Source organism: Pseudorca crassidens, chromosome X, assembly GCF_039906515.1.
Source record: "Pseudorca crassidens isolate mPseCra1 chromosome X, mPseCra1.hap1, whole genome shotgun sequence".
Lineage (NCBI taxonomy): Eukaryota > Metazoa > Chordata > Mammalia > Artiodactyla > Delphinidae > Pseudorca > Pseudorca crassidens.
In genome coordinates, this window is record NC_090317.1 from 85,977,277 (window position 1) to 85,988,649 (window position 11,373).

The window sequence follows — 11,373 nt, forward strand, 5'->3', positions numbered from 1 at the left end:
CCTGTCATCAGCCATCAGCTTCCACTGCAGTACACATGCCCGGGGTAAGATGGGCAGGGAGAGTTGGAGCCACAGGTGATCACATGGAATGCCACAGCCCCTGCAGCTGTTTGTGGGCCTGGATTAATCACTGGCTGGCAACATCACACCTACCCATAGCTAGCCCTTCTAGCTGTGTACCTGCATGTCCCTAGCCCAACTCCCACTATCAGCCTCCACTGAAGCACACATGCTTAAGGAAAAAGTGTGCAGGCACAGGTGTCTGCAGCTAGCCTCTGCAGCTGAGTGTGTGCACACCACTGACTCTGACCAGCAACACTGACTGCCCTGGTCCCTAGCTGCTAGATCTAGAGGTGCCACTAAGGAGTCCAACAGTCCTTGCATCCACTGCATACCCCCCCACACTGTGCTGTGCTCACCAAGGACCACATAGTTGTCAGTGCTGTGGACAAAATTGGCCTAAACTGAAGAGACATCATGCTTCCCAGACGCAGTGCCACCACAAGCCCCCATACTTGACGCCCTGGACCACTAGAACCAGGTCACAGCATGATACAGTGTGCCTCTATTCACAGGTGAAATGCTTCTGTTACTGAAGTCAGTCCATAAAGTCTAGAAGAGTTGACTACTCCTTCAAGTGTGCAGATACATAGTCAAGGCTACAGGAATCATGAGAAAAAAATCAGGAAAATACATCTCTACCAAAGGAATACAGTAAACCACCAGCAACTGTCCCCAGAGAAATAGAGCTCAAGGAAGTGTTCAACAAAGAATTCAAAATAATTTTTCTACAGATGCTCAGAAAGCTACAAGAGAACACAGATAAACAATTTAATGATGTCAGGGAAACAGTGCAACAATGAAAGGAGAAGTTCAATAAAGAGATAGAAAGCATAAAAAAATAACCAAACAGAAATTTTGGAGCTAAATACAATCACTGAATGGAAGAATACAACAGAGAACTCCAACAGCACACTTTAACAAACAGAAGAGAGAATCAGTGAGCTAGAAGGCAGATCAATTGAAATTATCCAATCAGAGAAGCAAAAAAAATAATAATAATGAATGAAAACGAATGAAGAAAGCCTATGGAAATTATGAAATACCATCAAAAGAAATATTATACTTAACTGGAGTCCCAGAAGAAGGGATGGAGAAATGGCTGAAAGCTTATTTAAAAAAATAATGGCTGAGAACTTCACAAACCTGGGAAGGGATATAGTTATTCAGGTTCATGAAGCTAATAGGTCACCTCAAAATTTCAATCCAAAACAATGTTCTCCAAGATACATAATAATAAAATTGTTTAAAGACAAAGAGAGAATTTTACAAGCAACAGGAAAAAAATTTTCTACAACGAGGGAACACCCATAAGGCTATCAGTGGATTTCTCAGCAATGAACTTACAGGTTAGGAGAGAGTGGGATGATATACTCAAAGTGCTAAAAGAAACTGCCAACCAAGAATACTTTAGCCAGCAAAGTTGTCCTTCAAAACTGAAAGAGAGATAAAGAGTTTCCCGGGCAAAAGCTGAGGGATTTCATCACCACTAAAGCTGCCTTACAAGAAATGCTGAAAGGAATTCTTGAAGCTGAAACAAAAGAATGCTAATTACTAACATGAAAACATAAGAAAATAAGCAACACATTGGCAAAAGTGAACATATAATTAGACTCGAAACAGCTTGATACTGTAATATGGTGATGTGTTAACTAGTTAACTCTAGCATAAAGGTTAAAAAACAAAAGTACCCAAAATAGCTATAGCTTCAACAATTTGTTAATGGATACACAATAAAAAAAGATTAAAATAGTGACATAAAAAGTATAAAAGGAAAGGGGATTAAAGTATATAGTTTTTGCATGTAATCAAAGTTAAATTGTTATCAGTGTAAAATAGACTGTTATATATATAAGAAGATTTATGTAAGCCTCCTTGTTAACTGCAAAGCAGTTACAAAAAAGATAGAAAGAGGGGAATCAAACAATATCACTTTGGAAAATTATCAATCCTCAATGGTAGACAGCAAGAAAGGAAGAAAAGAACAATCAAGCTACAAAACAGCCAGAAAACAATTAATAAGATGGCATTAGTCAGTCTTTACCTATCGTTTACCTATTAAGAATTACTCTAAATGTAAATGGATTGAATTCTCTAATAAAATGGCAAAGTGTGGTTGTATGGATGAAAAAATAGGACCCAACTATATGATGCCTATGGAGACTCACTTCAACTTTAAGGACACACATAGGCTCAAAGTAAAGAGATGACAAAAGATATTCCATGCAAGTGGAAACCAAAAGAGAGGAGGGGTAGCTATATGTATATCAGAAAAAATAGTCTTTAAGCAAAAAATAGTAACAGAAGGCAAATATGGTAATTATGTAATGATAAAGGGGTCAAGAAGATATAATGATTGTAAAGGATGCATGAACCCTGATGTTCATTGCAGCACTATTTACAATAGCCAGGACATGGAAGCAACCTAAATGTCCATTGACAGAGGAATGGGTAAAGAAAATGTGGTACATATATACAAGGGAATATTACTCAGACATAAAAAGGAATGAAATAGTGCCATTTGCAGAGATGTGGATGGACCTAGAGATTGTCATACAGAATGAAGTAATTAAGAAAGAGAAAAACAAATATTGTATAATATAGCTTATATGTGGAATCTAGAAAAATAGTGCAGATGAACTTATTTGCAATGCAGAAATAGAGTCACAGATGTAGAGAACAAACTTATGGTTACCAAGGGGGGAAGGGAGGGTGGGACAAATTGGGAGATTGGGATTGACATATATACGCTACTATGTATAAAATAGATAACTAATGAGAACCTACTGTATAGCACAAGGAACTCTACTCAATGATCTGTGGTGACCTAAATAGGAAGGAAATCTTAAAAAGAGTGGATATATGTATACGTATAACTGATTCACTTTGCTGTACAGTAGAAATTAACACAACATTGTAAAGCAACTATACTCCAATAAAAAATAAAATAAAATAAATAAGAAAGAAGATATAACAATTGTAAATATATATGAATCTACATATATTAAGCAAATACTAACAGTTCTGAAAAGAGAAATAGACAGCAATACAATAATAGTAGGAGACATCAATGCCCCACTTTCAACAACAGATAGGACATCTGTACAGAAAATAAATAAGGAAACATTGGATTTGAACCATACTATAGAATAAATGGAACTAACAGACATGTACAGAATATTCCATCCAAGAGCAGCAGAATATTCTTAAGCACACACAGAACATTCTCCAGGATAAATTATATAATATGTCAGAAGACAAGTCTTACCAAATTTTAAAAAAGATTGAAATTATAGCTAGTATATTTTCTGACTACAATGGTATGAAATTAGAAATCAATAGCAGGAGGAAAGCTGGAAAATTAACAGATAGTTGGGAATTAAACAACATGCTCAGTGGACATATATACACTACCAAATGTAAAATAGATAGCTAGTGGGAAGCAGCTGCATAGCGCAGGGAGATCAGCTTGTTGCTTTGTGACCACCTAGAGGGGTGGGATAGGGAGGGTGGGAGGGAGATGCAAGAGGGAGGGGATATGGGGATATATGTATATGTATAGCTGATTCACTTTGTTATACAGCACAAACACAATACTGTAAAGCAATTATACTCCAATAAAGATGTTAAAAACAACAACAAAAACAACAACATGCTCAGCAGCAATTGATGGGTCAAAGAAGAAATTAAAAGCGAGATCAAGAAATATCTTGAAACTAAAATTGAAGCACATCAAAACCCATGTGTTTCTACAAAAGCTGTTATAAAAGGGGAATTTATACTGATAAATGCCTACATCAAGAAACAAGAGAGGGGAGGAGTCAAGATGGTGGAATAGGAGGATGTGGAATTCGTCGCTCTTCACAAGTATATCAAGGATACAACTACAAACGTAACAGTTCTCATAGAGCACCTGCTGAACATTAGCGGAAGACTTTGGACACCTAAGAGGACAAGAAACATCCCCTCACAACTGTCTAGGATGAAAGAAAGAAGAAAAAAAGAAAAGAGGAATCAAAAGAGGGACCAGCAACCCTGGTGGGAAGCTGAAGGTGAGGGGAGGTCCTCATATTCAGAAAAACTCTCTCATGGTGGGGAAATCAGCTGGGACAGAAAAGGACCTTCAGGAGATCAAAGGAGAATGCAGTGGACAGTCTGTAGAAGGCAGGAAAAATTAAGAACTGCATGGTCTACACTGCAGCTCTGCACATTCCAGCTTGAGTCGTGAGTCACCTGTTGCAAAGGGAGGCTGGGTGCAGGAAATTGGGGTTTGGAGCACGGACCCAGGGAGGGGACAGCTGTTGGGTGTGAAAAGATAGCCTGAAGGGACAAGAGTAAGGAGCTGCACAACCGGGAAAGTCTGCAGAAAAAACCTGGGACACCATAAAAGCAAGGCGTCATTTTTGAGTGGCGTACAAGGGGCAGAACTACCATTATAACCCCTTTCACCACCTGCCGGCTTCTTCAGCCTCCATGGGCATTGGGAAGGGCTCCTATCTGAGCAGGCACACCCATCCCTCGGGCCAGGGTCTCCTCTGCCCATGTGGGCTCCAGAGGCCTGAGTGCTGCCCATCCCAAAGCCTCCTTGGGCATCAGCCCTGGGCTCCCCTGCCTGGGATGAGAGTCTGCTGATGCTGGCTGGGCTGAGTGCTAAAGCGTGGGGTTGGGAGAATGGATCTGGGCAGAGGAGTGCTGTAAGCTGCACAGATATAGCAGTGGGGACAGGAGTGAGGGGATGCGCAGCTGGGAATGCCCCTAGAGGAAGCATGCACTGCCTGGAAAGTGGGGCACCATTGTTGAGAGGTGTGAGGGGGGCAGGGCCACCACTGCCCCCACATGCCAGCTCCTGCCTCTGCAGGCACTGCCAGGCACTCCCACCAGAGTGAGCATGCCCCAGACTGTTGCAACTGCCTGCTGGTCCCCGCTGCTGCAGGCAACTCATGAACACCCCAATTGTGTCCGCCATACCCCTCCCTGGCCTGAGTAAGTGTGCCCCAAGCAGCCACTGCTTTCACCCACTCACACCTGGGCAAGGAACAGATTCCTGAGGGTGGCACACATGCAGAGGTGAGGCCAAAACGAGAATTGAGCCCCAGGGGCCATGCGACTAAGGAAGAGGAATGGAAGTCTTTCCATGCAGCTGCACAAGCCATGGATTAAATCCCCAAGATTGACTTGGTAAATCCAGCCTCTGTGGAATACCTGAATAGACAATGAGTGTTCCCACAGTTGAGACCGATCTAGCCTTCATAGCACTGGAGTTTTAGGTAACATACATGTGGGAGTCAAGCCAGGTCAGAGTCTGAGCTGGCCCCACAGTGCCCACAGCAGGTCCAGGGACCTACCTAGGTTATTGGAGGTCCTCCTGGGAAGGTAGGGATTGGCTGTGGCTCACTGAGGGAGCAATGACACTGACAGAGGAGGGCCCAGAAAAATATTCTTAATTCTATTATTCAGTTTTGTTTGTTTCATTTTGTTCAGTTGTTGGTGTTGTTCCTTTTATTATTTTTTATCATTTATTTTTATTTTTTAAATATATATATATATTCTATTTTTACTTTACTTGTTTCCTTGTTTTGTTCTTTGTTTTTTCATTTTATTTTTTCTTTAGTTTTTTTGATTGTTTATATGTGTATATTTTGTTTTCTTCACTTTTCTTGTTTTTTGTTTGCTGTCTGTTTTTGTTTTATTTTTCATTTTTTAAGTTTTGTTCGTTAAGGCCTTATTGACTGTTCTCATGTTTGAATTCTTTTGTTTGTTCTCTTGTTTTTTTAAATTTATTTTATTTTATTCTGTGTGTGTGTGTTGTGTTGTTGCTGCTGTTTGCTGTTGTTTTTGCTCTTTGCCTTGGGTTTCTTTTCTGTTCTTTCTTTTATCATTGGGCAGCTTGTGGGCACTTGGTTCCCCATCCAGGGGTCAGGCCTGGGCCTCTGGGGTGGAAGTGCCAAGTCCAGGACACTGGACCGCCAGAGAATACCTGGGCCCAGGGAATATTAATCAGTGTGCATACTTCCGGAGGTATCCATATCAACACCAAGATGCAGCCCCACACAACAGCCTGCAGGCTCCAGTGCTGGACACCTCACACCAAGCAACCAGCAAGACAGGAACACAGCCTCACCCATCATCAGACAGGCTACCTAAAGTCATACTAAGATCACAGACACCCCAAAACACACCACCTGATGTGGCCCTGCCTTTCATAGGGAAAAGACTCAGCTCCACACCCCCAAGCACAGGCACCAGTCCCTCCCACTAGGAAGCCTACACAAGCCCTTGGACCAACCTCACTGACTGGGAGCAGACAACAAAAGCAAGAGGAACTACAGACACTGAAGCCTAAGGAAAGGAGACCTTAACAGTAGGTTAGACAAAATGAGATGACAGAGAAATAGATTACAGAAGAAGGAGCAAGGTAAAACCCCACAAGACCAAATAAATGAAGAGGAAATAGGCAATCTACCTGAAAAAGAATTCAGAGTAATCATAATAAAGATGAACCAAGACCTCGAAAATAGAATGGAGGCACAGATTGAGAAGATACAAGAAATATTTAACAAAGACCTAGAAGAACTAAAGAACAAACAATCAGTGATGGAGAACACAAAACTGAAATGGAAAATACACTAGAAGGAATCAATAGGAGAATAACTGAGGCAGAAGAACAAATAAGTGACATGGAAGATACAATGGTGGAAATAACTACTGCAGAGCAGAATAAAGAAATAAGAATGAAAAGAATTGAGGACAGTCTCAGAGACCTCTGGGACAACATTAAACACACCAACATTCGAACTATAGGGGTCCCAGAAGAAGAAGAGAAAAGGAAAGGTACTGAAAAATATTTGAAGAGATTATAGTTGAAAACTTCCCTAACATGGGAAAGGAAACAGTCAACCAAGTCCAGGAAGCACAGAGAGTCCCATTCCTACAGGAAAAATTCAGGGAGAAACACACTAAGACACATATTAATTAAACTATCAAAAATTAAATACAAAGAAAAATCCAAGATTTTGGATCATTTTTACTATCATTACTCTGAATTCTTTTTCAAGTAGACTGCCTAACCCTAAAGAAGCGGCTGATTAGTGGGCTCTGGCTCACTCAGGCTGCGGGGAGGGAGGGGTACGGAATGTGGAGTGAGCCTGTGAGGGCAGAGGCCAGTGTGCCATTGCAACAGCCTGAGGCAGGCCGAGTGTTCTCCCGGAGAAGTTGTCCATGGATCATGGGACCCTGGCAGTGGTGGGTTGCAGAGGCTCCAGGGAGGGAGGTGTGGATAGTGACCTATGATTGCACACAGGATTCTTGGTGGCTGTAGCAGCAGCCTTAGCACTTCATGCCCGTCTCTGGTGTCCATGCTGATAGCCGTGGCTCAAGCCCATCTCTGAAGCTCATTTACATGGTGTTCTTAATCTCCTCTCCTCATGCACCCCGAAACAATGGTCTCTTAACTGTTAGGCAGTTCCAAACTTTTTCCTGCACTCCCTCCCAGTTAGCTGTGGTGCACTAGCCCCCTCCAGGCTGTGTTCACACAGCCAACTCCAGTCCTTTCCCTGGGATTTGACCTCCGAAGCCCAAGCCTCAGCTCCCAGCCCCCACCCACCCCAGTGGTTGAGCAGACAAGTTTCTCAGGCTGGTGAGTGCTGTTCGGCACTGATCCTCTGTGCAGGAATCTCTCCACTTTGCCCTCTGCACCCCTGTTGCTGCGCTCTCCTCTGTGGCTCCGAAGCTTCCCCCCCGCCCATCCCCCTGTCTCTGCCAGTGAAGGGGCTTCCTAGTTTGTGGAAACTTTTCCTCCATCACAGCTCCTTCCCAGAGGGGCAGGTCCAGTCCGCATTCTTTTGTCTCTGTGTTTTCTTTTTTCTTTTGCCCTACCCAGGTACAGTGGGGGTGAGTTTCTTGCCTTTTGGGAAGTCTGAGATCTTCTGACAGTGTTCAGGAGGTGTTCTGTAGGAGTTGTTCCACATGTAGATGTATTTTTGATGTATCTGTGGGGAGGAAGGTGATCTCCACGTCTTACTCCCCCACCATCTTTTTTTTTTTTACGGTACACGGGCCTCTCACTGTTTTGGCCTCTCCCGTTGCAGATCACAGACTCCGGACGCGCAGGCTCAGCAGCCATGGCTCACAGACCTAGCCGCTCCGCAGCATGTGGGATCTTCCCGGACCAGAGCACGAACCCGTGTCCCCTACAGGCGGACTCTCAACCCGTGCGCCACCAGGGAAGCCCCCTTCCACCATCTTGAAGGTCCTCCCGGCATAGTTATTTTTAATTCTTTTGTTTCTTTAACCTTTACACTCTAGTTAAATGTGATTTACACACCACCATTAAAGTTTTGTAGTATTTTGAGTTTGACTATATACTTACATTTACCAGTGAGTTTTATACTTTTAGTTTTATACTTTTATAGGTTTACATGTTACTAATTAGCATCATTTTGGTTCAGCTTGAAGAACTTTCTGTAGCATTTCTTGTAAAGTCAGGTTTAGTCATGATTAATTACCTCACTTTTTGTTTGGCTGGCAGTTTTATCTCTTCTTTATTTCCAAAAGACAGCTTTACTGGATAAAGTATTCTTGGTAGGCTTTTTTTTATTTTTCTTTCAGCATTTTGAACATATCATCTCACTCTCTCCTGAACTGCAAGGTTTCTACTGAGAAATCTAGAATCTTATGGAGTTTCTCTTGTATGGAATGAATCACTTTTCTCTTGGTGAATTCAAAATTCTCTTTGTCATTGCTTCTCGGCCTTTTGGCTAAGATCAAGTGTAGTATCTGTTCTTATCAGTTTAATATCTGATACGTCCTCTATCCGAGGACAATATATTAAATGGATTTTTGGAGCTGGGAGTCGGAATAGGAGCTTGCTCTGTCCGCTTCACGGATCGACCTGGTATTGCAGTATCTCCAGGAATGGTGCACTTCCCCTCACGGGGACCAAAAAAAAAAAATTCTCTTTGTCTTTGATTATTTACAGTTTGATTGTAATGTGTCTTGGTGAAATTCAATTTGGGTTGATCCTCTTTGGGCACCTTTGACCTTCATGTTCCTGGATATCCATAAATAGCTCTTTCAAGATTTGGAATGTTTTCAGCCATTATTTCTTTAAGTAAGCTTTACATCTCTTTCTTGCTCTCTTCTTCTGGGACTCTCATAATCTGTATATTAGTTCCCTCATGGTGTCTGATGAATCCTGTAGGCTATCTTTGATCCTTTCACTCTTTGTTGTTCTCTGACATGATAATTTCAAATGACCTGTCTTTGAGTTCACAGATTTTTCTTCTGCATGATGAAGTCTGTTTTTGGTGTTCTCTATGGAATTTTTCTTTATTCGATGCTTTCTTCAGCTCTAGAATTTCTCTTTGGTTCTTTTTCATTATTTCTATTTCTTTATTGAAATTCTAATTTTGTTCATGTATGGTTTTCCTGATTTTGCTGAGTTATCTGTGTTCTCTTGTAGCTCACCAGCTTCCTTAAAACAACTATTTTGAATTTTTGTCAGACAATTCATAGCTCTTCATTTCTTTGTGGTCAGTTATTGGAATATTATTATGTTCCTTCAATAGTATCATGCTTTCTTGATTTTCCATTAACATTGAAATTCTGTGTTGCTGTTTTCACATTTGAAGATGTAGACACCTCCTACAGTTCTTACTGACTGGCTATAGGAGAGGAACACCTTCACCAGTCAGCCCAGCTATGGATTTTGAGGCACTTGCAGACCATTTCTATGGATACACCAACTCTGCACTCCTTGTTCCCTCTTAGGAGGAGGGAATTCCTAAGATTTTATGTCTCTCTTGATCCCACAATACCAGGCAAGGTGCTGAGAGCCTCCTGTTTGTTTACCATAGTGCAGTTCCCTGAAATGCTCAAGTTTGTGTGCCTTCTCCCAATTCTGCAGAGTTGAGATGGCCATTGGCATGTTTTCTCAAGCTGTCTGCAGAGGATCACACTTGCCATCTGTGGGGTCAAGCAATGGGAGCCAGCCACAGAGGAGGCTGAATAGAGCTGTGTTTTGGGAATTCCTGTGGGCCAGTTGGGGGAGAGAGTGTTCTGAAGGTGAGGCACACCAAGTGACTCATGGGTGTGCCTCCTGTTGCAGTCTGTGAAGCTGACAATAGGATCTATGGCCCATTATTGAATTCTGAGCCCTGGTTGTTGTGAGTCCCCACTTCTTTTCCCTGCACCCAAACTCTTCCACCTACCTCAGTATTCTGGGTGGGGCAAAAAGAAGTGGACTTCTTGCTGGGGAAGCCATGAGTTCACTATGTTTTCACTCTCCGTTGTGAGAGAAATTGTGTTGAGGGGATCTCTCTTGGCACTGAGCTGTGCTGCCTTGGGGGAGGGGTGATGTGGGTCAGGTGAAACTGTGCTTCTTACCCTCTTCAGTGTGTCTATTCTTGGATTTTTTTTGCTCAATTGGTGTGCTGGAACTTCTCTGGACTCCAGGACTTCCACAAAGGTACTCTTATGCTGGGGAGATTATGAAAATCTGTACCTCTGTGGGAAGAGGATGGTAGAAAGGATGGTATTCCACCATCTTGCTGAATGTGATATTAACGGTAGGTTTTTGTATATGAACTTGTCAAATTGAGGAAGTTCCCATGTTCCTACTTTGCTGAATGGGCATTGGATTTTGTTCAATCCAATTTCTGCATATATATATATATTCATATATATTCATGCAATTATCTTCTTCAGACTGTTGATAGGATAGATTACATCAATTGATTTTCAAATTTTGAACCACTCTTGCATACCTGAATAAATTCAAGACCAGCATGTAGGTCTGGCTCAGGCTCCTACAAAGTCACTGCTTTTGCCCTGGGTCCCGGTGCAAATGAGACCTTGTGTTCATCCTCCAATATTGGAGTCTCTGTTTCCCCCACTCTTCTGGAGCTCCTGCAAACAAGACCTGGTGGCCTTCAAAGTCAAATGCTCTTAGGGCTCCTCATCCTGTAGCCAGACCCCCAGCCTGGGGAGCATGACATGGGGTTCAGAACTCACACTCCCATGGGAGAATTTCTGTGATATAATTATTCTCCAGTTTCTGGGTCACCCACCAGGGGGTATGAAATTTGATTATATTGTGAGTACACCCCTCCTACCATCTCACTGTGATTTCTTCTTTGTCTTCAGTAGGTTCCAGTCTTCTTTAGTTTTGATTGTTCAGCAGTTTGTTGTGATTTTGATGTTCTCATGGGAGGAGGTGAACTCAAGATCTTCTACTCCACCATCTTGTCTTCTCTTTTCTGAAACAGAGTCATTCCACACACCCCTGCCAACATGGCACTGTGAGCTGTGTGGCAA

The 11,373-nt window shown here is 42.3% G+C and overlaps 1 non-coding gene across 1 annotated transcript; it reads left to right on the forward strand.

Moving 5' to 3' along the window:
- The first annotated feature begins 8,796 nt into the window (after nt 1-8,796).
- LOC137217729 (U2 spliceosomal RNA) lies at nt 8,797-8,987 on the forward strand. Its single transcript, XR_010940231.1, has one exon. It is a non-coding gene; the product is annotated as a U2 spliceosomal RNA (small nuclear RNA).
- Nucleotides 8,988-11,373: the final 2,386 nt, after the last annotated feature.